Raw genomic sequence first — 22,276 nt, 5'->3', positions numbered from 1 at the left:
TCCGGCCTAGTGTGAAAACGCGGTGAGCTTTTCCCATTCAGTTACCCCTCAACGTGTTTTGTATCCAAAACATGTTGCAGGCTGCGGAGCGTGCGTGTAGAGAGAGAGAGAGAGAGAGAGATACGCAGCGGAATGGGCGTTTCGAGATGTCGTCGAAGGTGCGTAAACATCACAAGATACAACGTACACGGGCACATGGAAATGAACGGTGCGCGAGAAGAGTGTTTACTCGTCGAAATGTGCTTCCCTCTTAAAGGAATGCTGACACGATTTGCGGGCATCGCAAATGGGACATTTGTCATTTCATTGTTATGTTAGTGTTAGCGCTCTTCCCGACCAGTATAAAATTTCTCACTGCGATTTTAAAGTGTTCGTCGGCCAAGGAGCATCTGCAAGCCCACACCACTTCGGTGAACGTTATGACGACAATTCAACGGAATTTCGCTGTGTTAGCGAACTCTTGGGCCATGCACGCAACGTAAACCGGCGAAGTCGCTGTACGAGTCACATGACGACTATTCTCACATCGTTGTTTACTTGTCCCACGTGAGACTGGCCGCAGATGGCACGGCTGCTGCTTGAACGTCGCGGGTTTCATCTGCTCCTGACGCCTGACTGCGCTCACACGTAATTATTAAACCACCTTTTCGATATTGAAACCATTTATATAAGGTAGCAGCTTTAAAATGCATATATTCGGCGTAGTCCCAGGCACCACGATACTCCTTTTCGGATTATCAACAACAGTGTCAGCAACAAAACGAATATATTTAATATTCGTGTCAGTACTTCTCTACGCCGAATGAGTAAAAAAGCATTGTCCATACGTATACCGCTCGCTAACAAGCCGTTTTATATCAATATAAGCAAAGCTTCGCATTAACGTTCGTCGCCGCTGCACGCGTGCCTTCATCTTGGGTGCCCTCATTAAAACAGTATTGTACCCAAAGAACGCTAACGATATACGACCATATTTTAAAACTACCAACCACACAATATCCCTCTATATGACGACATGTTCGGTCATTGTTAAAGAAAAGTCGATCACCTTTAAACGCCCTACAGTCATATGACGTGGTATTGCACATTTAAGTGCGAAACCCTATATGTACATACTAAGTGCGAACGCCGCAAGAGTCGCCAATATCGACAGAGAAGTACCAGGAAAAAGCTTCGCGCGGCGAGACAATCAGCCCTTTCGTTCCGTCTCGATGATAAAGGCGCGTTCAATTGTTTCCATTGTGCATGATAGCCAACGTATCAACTCGCTTTCCCTGACGTGAAACGAAACTTCAGACACCGCGGGCGTCATATCGAAGCACTTAGGGCACGGCCGTCACGTCCACGTACGCAAGTGTCCCGCGTTTGACCTTGGTTCGAGCGAACACTCGGTGGCACATCGCGCTGGTCAAATAACCGGCACAAGCGTATACACTTCCCGATCCTATATATACAAGCGCGGTCGAACCTCGCGCCCCTGCAACCAATGGGACCGACGCCGCTAGCCACGTCTATTGTCTGTTGTCAACTCGATCGGGAGCGACGAGTCCTCAGCGCGCAGGCATGCCGAAAATGCAAGAAGGACACTGTAAACTCACGCGCGCTTTGCTGGCACGCAAGTTTTCTGTCCGTCTGTTTAGGCCTACATGCGGAGCAACGCCATGGTTTCGCATATCAAGGCTATTGTTTCCAGAAGACAATGCACTGGGAATAGTCGGACGTTCCCGCGCGCTTAGCAACAATAGTGTGCGATGTACAGACGGACTCCTTTTGTGCACCGGCGACCGCGCTTCTAACTTAGGCCGTGCACCGTTTTTTTTTTTTTTCATAATGCGAATACAATTCCTAGTCGGGCTATGTCAGGGATCCGGTGGCAGCATCCGCGCGTCGGCAGGTGTTATGTCTATACGCTCTCACTCCCTCTTCCATAGCAACAGCTGCGGGCGCGCGCGCTTACCACCGCCCCTAGCAACCGGAGCACGTGTTGCGAGAGAGTGTAGGAAAATCATGTTTGCACGTGTCGTTTGGACGTGTTAGCTTTGCGAAAGGTAAATATCTCCATTCCAGTCGTAGCAGTCATAACTGATTCATTATCAGTGTGCTCTTCTCTGTCCGCATCTGGTCACTCACCTATAGTGAAACTTTTTAAATCGTTGATCCCCTGTCATCTCCGAAGTATTCATTTAATCTGGACACCAGGGCACAAAGGTTTGTTGTCAAACGAAATAGCTGATTCTCTTGCGAAGGCATCCCTTTCGACACCAATTACTCCTATTTTCCCTCATACAGTGTACATTACGGTGGCGCGATTTCGCACACTTAAAATCAGGCAAAATTTATCTGACCCTGCACTGACGGCTTCTCCAGAGTACAAACACTTGTTATTTCCCTGGCGCAGTGAACTGACTAATTCAAGGATGATGGAAGTTGTCATCACGAAATTTCGTTGCCGCGTTACCTCCCTCAATTTTTACTTGCATAGATCAGGCATATTGAATTCCCCTATGTGCATTTACTGTAATCAAGAGGAAACGATCAGTCATTTTTTATTACATTGTCGCCGTTTCGATTTATTCAGGCAAAGCATACTAGCACCACCTCTTCAAAGACTGGGCTTGCAACTATCACAACCTGATCTTCTTTCATTTGGAGCCTCTACACTGAGTTTCAGCCGAGGGATGTTTTATTCGCCGTTCAAGAATACATCACTGCGACTAAACGATTTTCTTGCCAGATTGCTGTCTCACTATTCTTCTTCTTTTTTTTTCTGCAAACTTGATATCGGTATTTCAAATCAAAATTAAGTTACAAAAAAAATTGTAGGAATGACGCAATGCTGAAAGTTTAGGGCAAATTCACCTTATAATCGGCCAATCCCCTTCTTTGGGTACGAGCCATTTGCACAGGAAAACAACAACAACAACAACAACAACGTGTCATTTACCTTCGTCGTCTATTCACGTCGCGTAATACCAAATTTTGTATATGTTGAACTAGCAAAACGGCCGCGAGCGTGCTCCAAGCGTGGCATGTAGTCATGTTTTACATGACACGGATATCATGATTATCGTGTTTTGACGTGTCATTTACATTCGCCGTGTATTCAAGTCATGCGATACCATATTTGGTATGTCTGAAGCTAGCCAAATGGTCGCGAGCGGGCTATGAGTGTAAAGCATGTAGTCATGTTATCCGTGCCACGCGTGTAATGATTATCATGTTTGGATGTGTCATTTACCTTCGTCACCCGTTCGTGTCACGTAATAGCAAATTTGGTATATGGGAAAGTAGCGAAACGGCCGCGAGGCCGTCATGAGCGTGACATGCATCTCATTATTGTTACGTTTGCACCACCAGTCGTATATTTTCGTCATGCATTCTGGTGTACGGTAATACGAAATTCGGCATACGTAAGGCTAGCGGAACGACAGAGAGCGCACCATGAGCCTGGCGTGTATTCGTGACATACTTGAAATGCAAGTCATGATTTCCACGTTAGGGTCTGTCACTCGTGTTCGCCATGCAGTCATGTTATACCATACCAGTTTCGAAATATGTAATGTCAACAAAACCACCAGGAGAGCAGCTAGACCATGAAATGTAAATTAAGACATTCATGACACACATATCATGATTTTTAGGTTTTGACTACTCACTTATGCTCGCCATACAGTCATGTTATGCCATACCAAGTTTAGTACGTATACCATCATCGAAACAGCCAGGAGAGCTAACCCCCGAATGCAGAGATGTTACTTGGCTCGCGACTTCAACTTAACTTGAGCAAGTCGGCGCGAAGCAAGCAGCGGACTTCAAAACGCCCAAGTCAGCCTTCGCGTTTCATAGATGCTCAGGCTGTCTTGCTTGGTCAAGTCAAGAACGAGCTTCAAAGCAGAAACACGCTGATCACCTGCTAACGAGGGTAATAATGAAGTTGTTCGCGTAAGGCATGCATTACATCAAAAAAAGACCGTACGTTTTAAAATAACTACAAAAACAAAGGGCCACAAGCATATTCTTGCCATTTTACGGCTAACGAGCGGCACGTAGTGCCTGCCGCCACAGCGATGCGCAGTGTTGCTTCTGTAGAGCGGTCGTTGCCCGCTGGTTTTAGTGGCCACCCAAATGCGGCGCGTTTCTCCATGGTTGCTTGTTTGGAGGCGAAGCAAGCATCGCGCTGGGTTCCTTCGTCGGTTTTTTTTTTTTTCAATTTACCCCCGAATGCAGAGATGTTACTTGGCTCGCGACTTCAACTTAACTTGAGCAAGTCGGCGCGAAGCAAGCAGGGGACTTCAAAACGCCCAAGGCAGCCTTCGCGTTTCATAGATGCTCAGGCTGTCTTGCTTGGTCAAGTCAAGAACGAGCTTCAAAGCAGAAACACGCTGCTCGCCTGCTAACGAGGGTAATAGTGAAGTTGTTCGCGTAAGACACGCATTACACCAAAAAAAGACCATACGTTTTAAAATAACTATAAAAACGAAGGGCCACAAGCACATTCTTGCCATTTTACGGCTAACGAGCGGCACGTGGTGCCTGCCACCACAGCGATGCACAGTGTTGCTTCTGTAAAGCGTTCGTTGCCCGCTGGTTTTAGTGGCCACCCAAATGCGGTGCGTTTCTCCATGGTTGCTTGTTTGGAGGAGAAACAAGCATCGCGTTGGGTTCTTTCGTCGTTTTTTTTTTTTTCAGTCGAACGCCATGGCATGTATTTGTGCTGACCTGGCTCACGATGTGACGCGATTTTCACGGTATTTGCCTCTGTTCGCCTGTGTGCATGCCTGTAATGGGCTAGGTCGCAGTTATTATGAAAAAAAAAACAAGTTCTGGGAACAAATGTGATTCGTATCCTTTTGTTGAGCTTGGTAAACAAGAGAAAATCGGGGGTCAGGACATTGCCCTCAGCAGAATTCTGTCTCGCGGGGTGCAGCAATGTATCGCTGCATGATGGTGACGCGGATTAAAAAACCCGTGATAGGGGCACCTCTTTTTGTGTGTGTGTGTAATTTTACGTAGCGTTGTGCTACAAGCGATGCCTTTCTGAGCGAGAAACAGCGCCCTAGACGGGACGAAAGGATAGACGAGGCACACGGACACAGCACCGAGTCATTTTTTTTTTTTACCGAAAGAGACGGAAAGTGTCGTCGTGTTATAGAAAAACAGAAATAGCCTTTGCGGTTACGGAACACTTCGGCGTTGTAGACACCGGGGCTATTAATACACACGTGTGTGTAGTCGACACAACCTGTCGCGCAAGGGAACTCAGCCACTTCATAACAGTCCGCCGGCTGCGGAAAGCGCACCAGCATCGCGTACAGGTGCTTTGCGATGAGTAGCGTAACTTTTCCGACTGCACGGCACACTGTCGACTACGGAATGCGGACGAAATTTCCGGTGACTGGCTGGAATGTGCCAGCGCTGTAAAACCTGAGAGCCATCAGCTGTAACACTGGATGCACGGGCTGTCTTCGGTTGTCCCCACTTTCACGGAGCGGCAACATAACGAGCAGCTGCCCCACGGCGTTCTTCATGAATCTGTACCTAGCGTGGAATTGTTGCTCGTCGTACAACTCCATCGGATTTCCTTGGTCACGTAAAGCGGTTCCAAGAATCTTCGGCAGGCAGTGCGCCTCAAAAAATGCTACGCTTTAGGCGAGGCAAGCAAACTCAAAAGCGGCCACCTTTCACGCGACGTCCATTCGAGAGGTGGCCATGTTGGAATAACACGTCAAGTCGCTTTCAAGCAAGCCCCGCAGCTGACTTGAAACTTGTCCTGACTTCGACCGAGCCAAGTCGCCTTCAAGTCATCCGCAAGTTCGAGAACGATTTATGGCGACCGGCAAGACGGTCTTGAGTCAAGAACGAGTCAAGTACGAGTCAAGTAACATCTCTGCATTCGGGGGTTACATGCCGTGTCGTAGGCGGCTAGATAGATCGATACGGCCAAAGTCGCCACAGATCGCTAAGAAATGCTTCGCATTTAAAATTGCAACATAGTCACTTTCCCTCCGCGTGCTTCGCATAACGTCCATTCCCAGGTACGTGGAATGTGCCGAATTTTTTGTATATTTTATCGCACAAAATGTGTGTATTGTGACTGCATGACGCTGGACTGTACCAGGTTAGGAAGCCTAGTCAAGCTATGTCGAGTATTTTTTTTTGTTCCCATGCTCTCTATACTCTGTGAAGTATTGTAAATAAATGAAATGAATCTACTGCAGCAGTTTGCATTGAAAGTCATTAAGGGCGCCATCTTGCGGTACTGTCACGTCTAGAAGCCACGCAACCGAGAAATTTGCCGGTATGATAGGCGTGTCATCTCGGTAACTCCCTAGAAAAATGCATCACCAAAAAACAAATAAACGGAAAGGTTCAGCGCAAACACCTGATGGTACGATTCACTGATGTCATCGCGATATAGCCTCTGCGACGACGCGTAATAGCTCCTTGCTTTAGAAACTCAACGTGCTCAACATTTTCAAACACATGAGCACATGTGACTAACATACGTAGCGCTTTTGCAGCGGCAAATCGGACCTGTCGGTCCAGAACGGCCACTACAGGCCACCATTCCACGTATTGCTACGGCAACGTGGCCTGCGAACTTTTGATTACCCCTGCACACCACAGTAAATACTGCTAAACAGCGCGCGAACATGAAAAGGCACAAAGACGCTCTTTTTAAGCCCGTTTCATCATCTGTCGCAGTATGCCTGCTAACATTGACGGTACGTTACGTGTAAGCAGCCGGTATATAACACCATGGCGGTTAAAACTACAAGAACAGCTTTGTTTTGCGAAGTTAACCAGCACAAAAGACGAGACATGTATACTACAAACGGGATCAGTGCTCACGTCTCGTCTTTCGTGTTAACTTCGCAAATTTCGCGCCAACTTGCCCTGACAGGAGCCCTTCTAAGTTTTAGCACGGCAGTGCCACTGCCGGCAACCGCAACACCGGTGTAGCTCACTCTCACTGGTAGCCGCAGCTCAAAGGTGGGCGGTCTATCTGCGCGCTGTAGCACTATACGACCTGTTACCATATGGTTACACTCACCGTGTTAACATTGTGTCACCATCGCGAAATTATGCTTCCTTGCGCCTGTCGCATATACACGAAAACGATGGCCTGCATGTACATAGACTGGCTTGTTCATTGGACGCATTCCGCAATGTTCACTTTGCCAGACCACTGAGGCACGCGCCGTGCGAGTAATACACGCTATGCACTTCAATAAGAAAATTAGCAGATTTTTACGGGCCGAAGCCACGACGTGATTAAAGTACGCCGTAAGTGGGGGCCATCTAATTGACCCTGGTTCCCGACGGTTCTTTAACGGGCATTTAAATGTAATTACGCGGGTGTTCTTGCATTTCAACCACACACGTACCTGACACACGCATGGTTGCCGACGGCTGAGACGGCTACAGACACTACAGATCGGCAAGCAGCTGCGGTGAGGGGCAGGCATGGGTTTCGCGTTCGCCAAGAACCGCAAACCGGTCAACGATTAAAGGCATACTCAACATATCGCCTCACCTGATGAATCTCGATCGCTTGCACGTATTGCGTATATATCCGACACCTGAATGTAGGCATTGCTCGCTCTTGACAACTGCATCCACGAAAACAAGTCCCGAAATGCGGATACACCATGATCAAAACTCGACCGTGCTGCTATTTTTTTTTTTGTAAACAAGTGACAGTTATGGCAAGTGATTCGTGAACGCGCACGCGCGGATGCAGACATGCACGCACGCACGATGGAATATAACTGCAGTTATGCTTTATATAGGATGCCCAACTTACTCGCACGTCAGTGGCCTTGCGTTTCCGCCACGCGCGTGTCGATTTTTGGCTGTTCGCAAGAATCGGTGGAACCATCTGCCGTATTTTACGTAAGTGCTCACGCTGCTTGCAGCATCTGCAGCTATTGGTTGCCCGAACATCCTGGCTCTCAAGTGACCATCCCTGACGTATGTATAAGCACAATTTTGAAGCGCGAACGTATGCCGTCACTGATCTAAATCTCGGTAAGCACGTATTTACTTGTATGAAATGATAAAATAATATCTGGGATTTTACCTCCCAAAACCACGATGCTGTTGTGAGACGTCCGGTACGGTAGAGGGCTCCGGAATATTCGACCACCTGATGTTCCTCAACGAGCATGTGATATTACACAGTGACACGCGCCTCTACCTGTTCGCCTCCACCAAAATGCGACCACCACGGCCAGGATTGAACCCGAATCCGGTCTACAGCCCTGCACCGCAACCAATACATCGTGGATAACTTAAGTCTGATTATTCACGCGTTTACATAGATGAAAGTAACGATACGTAATTCGAGGTGGTCATACTTGAGCTTATGTACTCACCACTACAACATGCCTCATATATAGTAAAATCTTATAGTTCTGGCACGTAAAACACCAGGATTAATTACCTTATTCCGTTTCGTGCGCTGGTCAAGTTATAACAACGGAGACCACATGGCTCTTCGCTGTCACGTCCGTTAACAATACCTCGTATAGCCACTTTGGTCACCGGTTATCGGCGTTAAACTGCCATATGAGCGGCTCGTCATTCCTGATTTGGATACAGCCTTACCGTACGACGTCGCACTGTACAGTGTATACGCGCCTGCCAAATGCAAGCAGATCATCGAGGCCTCAAACTCGTCCTGGCGTGTTCTTCGCGCGCGCACAACCTAACCACGCTGGCGAGGCCACCGTGCCGCCTTCTCGTCCCGGACATCGCCGGCAGTGGGTGCCACGCATGCATATATAATAATACGTTTACAACGCCCACTATACGAAATCTGGCAGCACTTATCGGCTCGTCTAGACAGCTACGAGTGCGCTACAGAGTCGCATGCATCTGCGTGATACGCACGCTATTCTGTGCATCAGAACAGGCGGCCTCCTGCATGCTGACATGGAAATGATCTTTCTTTCTTTCTTTCTTTCTTTCTTTCTTTTTGAATTCGCGATACATGCGATGTACCGTTATAACAGAGTGAGACGGGCATATTTGATAGCGACCAGTGCCTATCCGGATTAGGCGTGTTCCGGATCAGGTGCTGCTCCACGCAAGCGCGTCGGTGGGGAGGAGGGGGCAAATTGGGCACTTGACCCGCTCCCTTTCCCCACAGCCAAACCAACGCTTGCGTGATAAGTATATATAACAGGGAACTGTCCGGGCAAACAGGACTATAAAAAGATAGGCAAGACTTGGCACTGTCCTGCCGGTCTAGTCCCGTTTAGCCGCGCCTGTCACGAAGCCATGCCAACCCGCTCACGTTCACTATATAATGTTTGCTTAATGCATAATGTTTGTGTATGCATGTTTGTTTGTTTTCACCCCTGTTATAGCCCAAATGGGGCTGACAGTATAAAATAAATAAATAAATGAAAACGGCAGTTAGGCCCACATTCACGAACCAAACTTATCCATAATTATCTCATGTTTTCCTCAAGATTTTGTCACTCTACATGTGTTACAAGGGCACAAAAATGATAACAGGGTAAAACAAATATCCGATTGGTTTGCAAATACCAGCCATGACATGTGATAAAAGCACAAAACCGATAAGGAAAGCGCAATATAAGGATAAGATTGGTTTGTGACTACGAGCTTTAACCCCCGCCTGCTCAAGCAACACCAGCATCTCCATTCTCGCCCCGCCTCCTCTTTCCCGCCGTGATTCAACCCCGATTCGCACCCTTAAAACAATATGCTGGCACCCATGAGCAGTCCCTTTAATTGCTATCAGCACCCGACCGGTATCAAAACGACCGCGATGTGGCTCTCGTATGGCGATTTGACCGAGCGACTACTTTTGATAAATACGATCCGGATCAAACCTGCTCCCGATCAAAGGTTCCTGAGACCAAGCGCGTTCCTATACTGAGAGCGAGCCACAACACCCACAAGCAACAGCAGCAGAACTGAATTTCGAAGGCTGCGCTTTTGCTGGTTGCATGCCCGAGGATTTCGGCCGAGGTGTGAGTTAAGGATTCGCTTACATTTTCCGGGTTAGACTAAAAGCTGCGCACAGCATTCTTCTTTTAATTATACAGCAATTTCGCAACATGCATGCCGTAATGTTGCGGGAAGTAAGTTTTGAAAGGTGAGTCACACATTTATATCCGCAGCTTCTTTTCAAGGACTGGACGCCAGAAGCGGTACGCGGGTAAACAACGTATAAGTGAGGAGCCTATAAAATGTGTATATGAGATCTGAGATAAACCATTCATATCAACGCTCCTGATAATAAACACTGATAATCAGCCTTGCAAGCCGTCTATACCATAATCAATACTTACAGTATGCGGAATTTTTGCGCGGATATGATGGTTAATAACTGTTTGGAAGTACAGCGTCGTCTCAAATTTCTCGATTCTTGAATCGGGGACAAGTCGGAAAAAAATTTTCGAGGGCTCATTTTTTTTTGAATGGCACAACCTTCATGAATACCAGCAGCTAACGAAACCGAGGAAGTTGTAGGGGATGTTAATCACACTGTCTTGCCCGTCGCGGTGGTCTAGTGGCTAAGTATATACTCGGCTGCTGACCCGCAGGTCGCGGTTTCGAATCCCGGCTCGGGCGGCTGCATATTTCCGATGGAGGCGGAAATGTTGTAGGCCCGTGTGCTCAGATTTCGGTGCACGTTAGAGAACCCCAAGTGGTCGAAATTTCCGGAGCCCTCCATACGGCGTCTCTCATAATCATATGGTGGTTTTGGGACGTGAAACCCCGCATATCAATCAAAATCCGGCACTGCCTTACGATTACTCGAGTAATTGTGATGTAGATATAGTTAGAAACTTCCCGCTGGCATGGACCGAACCAGCGACTTTTGCTGCCAGCAGCAAGTTGCCTTTTTGTCCACTTTACTTCCTAATATATACCACAATGACTACAATACTCGCAAAGCATTACAATTAACGTCCCCTGCACCTTCCTCGGTTTCATTGTCTGCTGTTTTTTCATTAAATTTGTGCCATACAAGTACTGCAGTCCCGCTGGGATGTTTGTTTTGTTTCTCGCCAGCGGATGTATTGGCGCGCGCCTCGCCGTAATCGCGTCGCTGGCGGCGCCAAGCAGGAAGTTGTGGTATGCGCATATGTCCGCACACGCGATGGCGAGGTATACGCAGTTGCATGTCAGTCGACAGAGGTCTATAGTGAGAATCGTCAAAACAAGTCATGTAAGAACGATGGTTCTGTTTTACAGTTCACAAGTTGCCGCTCGGCTCGAGGTGGGGCGGAGATGTTTTCACACAAACGAAACTCCCGACGAAGTACAAAAGAAAGTGTCCGAGTTGAACAACCTATTCAAGGCAATGAGAATCATTATGTACACACGAGCGAATGCATCATTATAAGGACCAGACGTGTGCTCTGCTGTTTTGTGCTGGTGGACCGAATATTAACGAGGGACTTTATCAGAGACTTCATTCATTGACTTTCGAACATTTACTTACCATTATGTTGTGATATGTGCGTATAAGTGTGTATTTGCATATCTGTGCCCGAGTTTTCTATTTCCCATGCACTGCTTTGTATGTTTTGCTTGAAGATACCTGTTCAAGTTTCACTCAACGGCTAAGGAGTAGCCGGCGCCATAATGGTGCGCCAACATCACCTTATATATCATATCAATAAAAAAAAACAGAGAACGATGCAAAGGAAAGTATATGGGGGATGTGAGTGGTAATTATAACGCGAATGTGAAGAAAGAAAAGTTAACGAAAAGATAACTTGCCGCTTGCAGAGAACGAACCTGCGACCTTCGAATAACGCGACCGACGCTCTATACCAACTGAGCTCCTCATCATTGTGTGTTAGTCCTCATTGATATATGGCGTCTAACGAAGAAAAAACGAGCCGTTAAAGTTCCGCGTATTCCTTTTTTTCAGGTTAATATGGACGAGAAGGAGAAACACGGTCACACATGAATCGGAGGCGAGAGACAACATTCAATCAGCGAAGACGTTTATTGGTAGAAGCTTATTGGTCGAAACGTAAATGACGTTAACAGTTCGCCGCTTGCTTCACAAAAGGAAACGTAAGGATCACGTTCCCCGTCGGCTGGTTTCCGACAATACGCGAGCTCTCTTTTCAATGTGTTTATCCAATGCGTGGTGGGAAACACACACACAAAAAAAAGAGGAGAGAGAGAGGAATGATGTCAACTCACCGCGCTCGAGGCGAGATGTTTTAGCGCGCTTTCCCTGAGAACGCGGTCACATCGGTGAGCTGCAACACCGTCAGTGCGTGAGAAAGACGCGGAGTGCGTACACGCCTGCAGGGACTCCCGCTGTTTACACAATTAATTACAGGCACAGCCTGTTGCGTATTACATGTAAGACTTTATGCGCAGCAAAGCGAAACGGCGGATAGGCGCGAGCGTTGGCCGCTTCGGGAAACTAACGAAATTTTCTGGCATTGCGTGGCGAATCCTACTATATAAGATCACGAAGGAAGCAGCTGCAGGAGATTACCAATTTTGACAAAGGGATTCTATACTGTAGAATGCAGGTATACCAGAGTGAAGAAGGAAAGGGGGGGGGGGAGCAGGCAAGTCACTGTTGTAGAGTTATCAATCTACCTATTTATCTATCTATCCATCTATCCGTCCGCCTGTCTGTCTGTCTGTCTGTCTTGTGTTTTCTTATAATCCAGTCTATTAGGCAGATCATCAGCCCCGCATACAAGAGGTCCGTTGCTCGAATCTCGGTATTTAGTAATTCCCCGCCGGGTATAAAAAAAACAGAATTCTCGTGTTTCCGGAATAGCATAAAAAGGCCTGGATTGCGGCCTCATACCGGTGGCCACAGCCGGTACGCACTCTTTCAACAGAGAAGGATTGTCCACCCTGGTGCAATGCTTGGGTGATGGCGCTGGGCTTCCGGGAGTCGCAAGAGCAACAGCAGTGGGAAGCAGCGGACGCAACGAAGCGAAGACTAGAACACTGGCGGTGTGCGAACTCTCTTCAGGATACAGCACGCCCGGCCGCAAACACATCGGATCGGCGATCGGAGACCTTTTAGTGCAAGATCTGGATTGCCCGTTAGATCGCCCGTTGCAAAGGGGAGAACAACACAAATTGTCATCATTGTCACCAGCACTATCTCCCATACGAATAACCCGTACCATCCAAATAAGCTTGTGTATTTAATCTAATGCGATGTCTGTAATCGTATCTACTTATTCTAATCTAGTCAACGCTTCTCGAAGTCGCCATTCCAGGCGGTTGAGTGAGTGCTATAGGTGGCACAAAGGCGATAGCGCCAAGCCTATAGCAACCGAACAGCAGCTCCGGCACTACCCGTTGGCGGCGAAGGGGGTTTGCGGCCGTCAAGTCGTCGACCTCCTTTTTCCGCGAATGACGGCCGCGGCGGAGGCCAAGTCGGGACGTAACGCAAATAAAAATAACAATAATAAAAATAATAACTGGGGGAGCCGACAGACCGGCCCACCACCACGTTTAATGCACGTGCACTGACGCTTCTGCACTGCCGTTCCACCCACAGCATGCATGCCCTATGCTCGATCCGAGCAAGGAGTATATGCCCCACGTGACCTGTACGCGATGTTGAGTCAACGAAAGAAGAAGGAATCGAGGAACGAGTTTTTTTTAGACACCGCCTAATGGAGCCAACCCATAATGAAGATAAGGAAACCATACAATGCATAATTTGTTGCCTTTTTAATTGAACAGTAGTAACTCGCTCTCTGGATTTCGTGCCAACCAATTGCGCCCCCGCGATCTCCGACGATAGCTCAGCTCTGGCCGACTGGCTCGCCCTATATACGCTGTCTCCTGCCGCCAGCATGAGCTCTCGCCCAGTGGTGCCCCGTCCTCGGACTCCTGCGACTGTGTCCATCTTTCCAATCTCCTCTTTACTTCCGTCGTTTTCTGTCGTTCGCTGCCCTTGCGCCTCGCTCTCTCCTTCCTCCCTCTCTCTATCTCTTTACCTTTTAATCCTATCCTTTTAATCCCTCCTTTACCCCTACCCCTCCTGAGCTACTGTGGAGGTGTCCTCCACCTGAGAGACAGTTACGGGGCTCACTTTTCTCTTCTTTTCATTTAAAATCATTCACACACAGTATACTAATTATGACACAAACGGAAGGGAATGCATGTTGACGAAAAACAAAATGACTTAAATATTACACTAAGCCACGCAACGTTCCCTACGCGGCGAAGTTTATCGGTCTCGTGCTTATTCGTTGCTGTATGCAGACAGAACTTTTGCTTAAATTTTCGCTTGAACTTCTGCTTGAACTTGGTTCGAACATTACTCTAGCGGGGTTGAACTTTCCTGTCACGACGCGTCGGACCGATCAGCTTCACTGTGTATCCAGCGTGTGCGGCTTAGTTCAAGCCTTTGAGCCATTTTTCGAGCAATTAGAGGCCTAACTTCTCAAAACGCATACTCACACGCAAATTCTTGGACCTGGCTATGCAATTTCGTATGCACTACATAGTTTTCCGATAGGCCGTGCGAATTATTGTGGCCTATGCCCGTGAGATGGGCTCACTGTAGCTTCCTTCATTGGTGTATAATATTGACTCAGTGGTGAGTATGGTATTTACCCAAATTCTGTGGCGTATACTCGTTTATTTATCGTAGTTTTTTTTTTGCGGGGGGGGGGGGGAGGGGGGAAGGGGGTATGAGACGGACCAGGAACGATTTGCCAGAAAGCTTCTTTGTTAAAAATGACTCGCAGCAGGTGTACACCAAACTAGCGACCTTGTTCGGTTTCTGTCAGCGGCAAAGTTGTTCGCTGGAACACTTATATAGCACGGTGAACAGTGCAAACTGCAATACAGAGGTATCAGCGCATGTCATCACCCGAGGTGACGTGTGAGTCGTTCACACGCGCTTCGCGTAGTCATTGCTTTGCGAGGCCAACCGGTGTCATCCAACACGTGCTTTGCGCGTCCTGTACGTGTCATCATCAAGCGCCCAGGGCGAGTCCTGCGGCTTGCGCCACGTGTTCGTGAGCGAAACCGAAGCAAAGAGTGTGCGAGGACGTATAGGTCGAGATATTTGTTGCTTTACGTAATGAAGAGTCTCCAAGCCTAACCCCAGTAAAGAAAATGATATACGCACTTCGTTCGCACATGTGAAAAAAAAAAGACTAACAAAAAAGTACGTAGTAAAAAAAAAAACCCTCCTGCGGTCATTGAAGAAAACGAAAAAAAAAAATACCCGAGCACGCACAGAGACGTCGACAGAGAGGCCGACACAGAAACATGTGGAAAGGTAAGGATTGATGACATTCAGCACAGGTTGCGCAAGATGGCAGCAGTGCAAAGGCAAATATTCCAGTGGTATTACCAGCTCCATACTGAACAACGAATTCTACGACACACACTGCTGTAACATGAATGCATACATGAGTGAAGGCTCAAAAAATTCCCTTCAATTCACAGCGAAAGTCTCGTATACGGCGGACTTGATGCCTTCGTGTATATATATACTATCCGAGGGCTTACTGGTCAGCTGTCCGTTCGTTCAAGGTTCACGTATTATACGAAACGCCATCCGTTCACCTCTCAATCATTATAATACACTTAAAATTTTACAATTAACGCTACCGACAAACACGCTAACACCTTTGATTGACCGCATGGGAACTACTCATTCGGAGGTGCGAATAAGTTGCCGTTCATGGCCTGCTTTTAGCAGGGTAAGTTAGATATGCAAATATACTCATACAGCCTCCCCGAACCTATACACTGCTTTTCTTCGCATCACTGCCAAAACACTGCCGTGGAATCAAGGTAGCGGCATGCAGCCCCAAAGGCCCCGTCTGTCACGTCCCCATCTCGATAAATGTGGCCACAAGGGGGTGTCAACAACCCCCCTGCTCTCTTCCCCGAAAAGTTTCAATTTTGCGTGTGTGTATGCACACGCACGCATATAAACACGCTCTAGCGTGCATAAGAGATCGATAAATTGTGCACGGAGGTCGCAACAACACCACGCCTCATAATGATATTCCAGAATATATTTATTCTTCAACACGCGTATGCAACCTTCGTGAATGTCAGTAGCCACTGTATAGATTGCCGAATGTACGAGAATGATTCAGAAAGGGCCGTTTCCTAATATTAAAGTAGTTACGCTTCAGAATAAATATTTATTTGTGCAGAGTCATTCTCCAGCAAGGTGCTGAGGTTATTGTTCAGGCTCAGTATAGTCATCTGCTTGACGGGCAACGGCGATGAAACTGTCCGCGAGCGTCGTTGCACCCACAATGTTGGGAATTTCGAGCTGTAATTAGGTTTTCGCAGGCAAAAGGGTGATCAGCATCTCACACACACGGGGAGCTGTGCCCATAGTTTATGAACCTACAGTGATGAGGAAAAGAAAGGACAGAAAATGGCACCCATACTTTACAAGTTGCCGTACTTTTTAAACGCGAAGCATTTCTTTGTGTACACAGCAGGCACTTAGAGCGCCCATCCATTTATCTATCATCTATCAAGTCGCCCTCATATGACCAATCCCCTCAACTTGGGGTACACCGAAATTAAATATTATGCGAGGGTGAGATGGCTTGAAGAATACGACTCGCTGGTCATGGCACGAATAATGTCACAGTTCTGCCGCGTATACATCGTCAAACACTTTCCGCCAAGACAGTAAGTAGTCTTGGTGGAAACCGCGGGGGGGGGGGGGGTGCCACAGGTGATTGACACTTTATATCTACTCAGGAACGGCTAGAACACACATGGGTTATTTTAACGCGTGAGCGTTAAGAAAAAAAGCTGACATCGGCAGTGTTGACCAGACTAACGCAAAGAATAAATGTTAGGGTCCCAGCAGGAATTGAACTCTATAGCATTCTATAGAATTGTTGATGCTCTCTGGTATACCAGAGAGCCACACCAGGTCCCGGAACTACTTTTCAAATAAACCTTAATGTTCAACAAACGTCGATACTGGTTGCAGTACTGGATATCCAATTTTATAAACATTATGTGTGTACTCCTATGATAGAGCCGTCATGTCGGGTTGACGTCAATTGTAGTTGGGCGCCATCCGCTGAAATTCATCTATATAGCAGTGTCCAGGGCTACAATCCTCGCAAGCACCACAGCGCTTCATATCAGCTTACCGCTTCTGGTGATGCTAATGTCCATGTTGCTGTGGGCGTCTTTACGCAACTGCGAACAACTTCAATGCAAGACATATGCGATTGTTAAACGTATGTCAGTGGGTGCATTTGTACATATATTTAGCTCCACTTCGTAACGTTTCGATCAATAAAAAATTACAACACAGTCGCATCCTATCCGCATGCTTCACATAATATTGATTCCGAAGTTACGTGGAATCTACCTATTTCTCTCTCTCTTTTTTTTTTTTTTTTGCACGACAAAGAGCGGAATGGCAAGCTAATCATCAAGGCCGACAAATAGGCCGATAATAGTGATTAAATCAACGACTGACAGTTTGTAGCCTGTCGAATAGATTCCCCTTCGCTGAATGCTCCGAAATTTACATTCAGAATTCACAGTGTGCGCAAGCTGCAAGCTACCAATAATTCCTACCGACCAACTCGTCATCGAAAAATTCCCAGGCGGTGAACTTTGCAGAGAGACTAACGAAACTGTTGCAGCGGTGCCAAAGGTGCCAAGAAGTTTACGGTGATTACGTGTAAAAGTGAACTGGAATTGTATTAAACTAAACCTGCCAATAGAAACTTTTACTAGCGAATATTTATTTCTTGAGGACCAAACGGCTTTAACTTTTTGAATAAGCCTCGTATATGCATGTGAAGCACGAAGATTTAGGCGCGCTTACCGAAATATGCTTATTTTTGTCCTATCCTAAATGAGAGCACTAACGTTGACACGTAAAGACTGTGACTGCATTGACGGCCCTTCAATGTGATACACTACGTACAGAATAGAATATTCGTTCTTAGCAGGCGCGTTTGCATCGTCGCTCTGTTGCTTCCCTCGTCGAGTTTGCTTCCATCAAAAGCAAACTAGAAGTCATATTTGCTTTACCATACTGAAATATGTACAGCATCAAACGGCTCTGCGCATTAGCACTAGCACCATTAATGTACGTTATCGAAATGTAAGCACGGAAGCATAAATACATTCAAATATTTCGTGATTAAATTGGTTTGTTCACTGGTGCAGGTAGGTTGTTTCACTTGCACCACAAATGAAGTGAGTTGACTTCTAAAAGTGTGGTAACGCTGCGGATGTCACCTAAGGCAAATAGACATACGGTTCCTCGGGTACCCTTTTCGATAAAGCTGATAGTGTTTGATGCAACGCGCGAAACGAAATAACTTCATGTAACTATTAGAGATACAATCAGTGACACGAAGGATGGTTCTGCAAGTGCGCGATGAAATAGCCTAAATCACACGCCCAGCCAAACGCACGCCAACTGCGCTCTTTTCCGGCATAGCTTAGCCGTTGGCGTCACCGGCGAGGCCGGTAGCAAGATGCGCGGAGCCGGACCGCGCATAGATGCCGCGCACGTTAGGCCGGCGGCGGCCGCGGAACCAGTATTCCGGCATCTTCATCTCACGCGCGGGAGCAAGTTTGAAAAGAAACAAGCGCACGAAAGTACGTGGCCGGCCTTCAGTTCACGTTAAAGAAATATAAAGAGCGCCACTTTTTCGCGGAAACGCACTTTTGTTTTCGGTAACACACGCACACACACACACACACACACACACACACACACACACACACACACACACGAACGAGCGCGCTTAATGACACAAGGCGTCATACCTTTGCGAGCGACAAGCCGAGATAGCACGCACAGCCCTGAAGAGTTGTGCTGTTGGGGACAAAGAGGCAGCCCGCGGCTTCTAGCCCGATCGTCGGCGACACTGCTTGCGATGAGCTGTTATTCCATCGTGTTGGTCGGTCGCACGGCGGCAGCGGCGACGACACACCGTCGGCGTTGCGCACTCAAATGCTCGTTCGGTCACGATCAACGCGGAGAGGCTGCGCGGTCTTTTTTTTTTCTTCGTTCGCTTCGCGAACCAACCGAGACGCGGAACGACGACACCCGATCGTCGGGCTGCAACGCGTTGTCGGTCGGGCTCCACGTAGAATGACGAGTCTTCCCTTTCCCTCCCCAGTGGCCCTTCCCTCTCCGGCTCTCACGTCGCCTGAAAGGGGGTTCGAGGGGAATGGCAGAAAGAGGGGGAAGCACGGAACCGGGGGAGAGGAACCCCCCTGAACCAGAACTGGATGCGCCAGCTCACAACAGAGGGTAGATCAGAGCCTCTGTCGCTGCCTACGTCGCTTTGGGAGCTGCTTTTGTCGGCGTGGTTAGTAAACTCTAGCACGATCGCGCTTTGGGAAAGCGGAAGTCGTGCGTGCGTGCGGAAGTGACGTTCAAGGACTCGCGTGGCATCTTTGCGACCCGTTTATAGCACGAGTGGCGAGCGGGTGTTGGGGGGGAGGGGGGACCCTCTTTTGAGACTCGTAATGATAATGCGGACGTGCAACCCAACCCCTTCGCATCCAGCGCGAATGCGAACGCATTATCGCCGCTTCAGTGCGCGAATGCATCTTTACGCTTTACGCGAACGAACTTTAGAATGCAGGCTTGTGGCGCACGTTCGAGGTTTCGATAAGTTCGTAGTTTACCGGGATGAATAAATGGAATCGTTTTGCGGTACTTAAAATGTTCAGGCCTTAAATGTTATGCGTAAACTCACAAGAACGTACAAAGTCGCAAGAACGAATATATGCATACAAATCATTTGCGTGGTAGCAACCGAGTTCCATACCGTGATTGACATAGAAAACGTATTCGGGAATGCCACTGGTGCTCAATTGCCAGACTCCAAAACTAACCGGGGAAACATTACATCAGAAAGCTCAACGTCAGCCATATTACATGTACAGTTAAATCACAATGTAAGAAAGTTTATGATAGCGAAGTTCTCCAAGCGGAGAATTGTTTCACTTTCCACAACTAGATGTCCTTAGGGCACCATGCATTTCGAACCTCATTATAATGAATCATGCTTATCCTTTATTTCAATACAACGAAGTTTCAGTGCTGCCTCAGATGAAGACCGAGGCTATAAATTGAAAGTTCCGCTTGTGTCACCGTGCATATAGTTGAGTTGCGCACAGTTTTCGCGTGCGCTTTCTTTATATTACCACAGTGCGTTGGACCTAGCTGGTATTGCTTTCGGATTCACAAATAATATTTGGCTAGTGTGATTTTTTTTTTTTTTCGCTGGCACCACATCAATCTGCGATCACCTGATCTCAGGGTTAAAAAAAAATATTTTTTTTCAGGTTAATGAAATTGGCTTTTAGGCTGTTGCTCCATGCCTTCGTACGTTCTGAGAGTTTGCACATTACAATTAGTTCCGAAAAAAAAAACGAAAATCCAGCTATTTATCCAAAAAACGAACTTATCGAAACCCCGAACATTATTCGGGCACATTCTGTGCAAAAGTAGAAACCTTCGGCAACTTAAAAAGTGGAATTTCAATTTAACAAAATTTCGATATTACGAGGTGAGCTTCAAACTTCACCGACTTCGTTATATCGACGTTTAAACGTGGTTTTGAGACGTTAAACAACACACATCAATCAATCAATCAATTGATCAATCAATCAATCGACGTTTATATGTACAACAATTACAGACCCGGGACTTAGAAGACAATAAAAGGAATATCAGGTATAGCGCTTGTGTTCATACCACTCTTTTCGTAATGATTCTGTAGTCAGAAATTTATAGCAGCGGGAAAAAAATCGTAATCTAGCCGTTTGTTGCAAAAAGCTGCACGGGTTTCTCAAAAAGAAAGCTGTAGATTTGACAAAGAACTCGTTTTTGCAGGGGGTTCTAACCCAGGACCGAGACCTCTACAATACTGTCACTTCCTGAGCCAACTAAAACAAATATGGCCGGCGCGGGCGGCGCCAGCCCTTAAAAAAAAAAGAATGAGTAAAAGGGGTGTTTTTTGCCCTACCACAATAATCACCATCCGGCTTGCTTGCCTTTCCTTTGTTGAATACTCAGAACTGGCCACTTCCTATCAAGAGCGTTACACCACGTTGATAACGCGCATGCCGTTCGTGACATGAAAGTGTCGCGCGCGCTGCGATAGTACAAGAAAATGAACGCAAGATAAATGACGAGAACAGTTGTGGGACAAATGGACGCCCTTTTCACTCGATCTTTTATTTGAGTGAGGGTGAACTGAACACTCGAAGGCACAACGACACTGAATGTGAACGAACATATACTACACGAGAGCTCGTATTCAGCAGTAAATCATAAAAGCATAATCACTATTTACATCACGTCCTCTTAGTTCATTGTCCGCGTCACTGTTACACTATACATAATATGTTTAGAGTGATGAGTGCTTGAAATTTAGGTGCGCCTACGTTGATAGTATGCACACTCGGCGCCAAAAGTTTAGAGGTCGAAGTTCAGTGGGTACCCCAAAGCAGTGACTATATATGCAGCTTTTTCTTGTTTCTCGTGAACCCTAAACATTTAACGCCAAGAGTATGCTATAGATATACGTGGGTCGATGCCGGCTTCCATTATGAAGTGCCCGACACAACAAGGCACGCAGGAAAGTGAACGTCCCTGTTTAATAACCCTTGTGTTTAAGATATAGCAATGTCCACACACATCACCGCCTCAAGAGGCTGCACTATAGTACATCACAAGACTTGAAGTAAAAGAAAACTTGCGCATATTGTGCTCGCGTAGTGAGGCATGACAGCTGTCGCACCATTATCGTAGCTATTATTGAACTTTCGGTCCACAACGCGATGCTTATAGCTATTTGGTCAAAAAAAAAAAAAAAACACGCAACTGGACGTTGAGATCACTTGTACGCGCGAGGAGGCCGAGGCAATTGGAGTGACTCTGATTCCTGGTGGCGCCGTTGTAATTAAACTCGTTTCAGAAAGTGGGTCATGGGACCAATACACCTATACATTTGAAGAGCCAGGTAATTAAGTGCAAAGATTTTAAGAGCGGCGCACATCCCCATTATGGTTTATTATTTTTTTACGTTGACCCGTTCTATTTCGTTCCTCTATACTTTGTACGTATACAGTTAGAAAAAAAAAAGAAGTGAATTTAACGCTGGCGGCTCGATTATGTGAGACTGTATACGTAGTTCGTTTCAGGTTTAACTCCCAATATCAAGAGTATTCGACCTCCTGAAGACGAAGTATGTTTGCCTTGCTGGTGTACGCTCCATAGTAAGCATGATCAAGCTGT

The 22,276-nt window shown here is 47.0% G+C and overlaps 1 protein-coding gene across 2 annotated transcripts in view; it reads right to left on the bottom strand.

Annotated features, from left to right (window-relative positions):
* Nucleotides 1–19,323, bottom strand: part of LOC119174547 (uncharacterized) — a 35,145-nt gene extending 15,822 nt beyond the window's left edge. Inside the window, exon 1 of one of the 2 annotated variants that reach the window (XM_075895473.1) lies at nucleotides 18,787–19,323. The gene's annotated coding sequence lies outside the window, so the exon portion shown is untranslated. The remainder of the gene's footprint in view (nucleotides 1–18,786) is intronic. The other variant, XM_037425495.2, reaches the window with a different exon arrangement.
* Nucleotides 19,324–22,276: the final 2,953 nt, after the last annotated feature.

This window comes from Rhipicephalus microplus, chromosome 5 (assembly GCF_043290135.1).
Source record: "Rhipicephalus microplus isolate Deutch F79 chromosome 5, USDA_Rmic, whole genome shotgun sequence".
NCBI classification, from domain to species: domain Eukaryota; kingdom Metazoa; phylum Arthropoda; class Arachnida; order Ixodida; family Ixodidae; genus Rhipicephalus; species Rhipicephalus microplus.
Note: the sequence above shows the minus strand (reverse complement) of the source record. Positions and strands in the feature narration are given on the sequence as shown.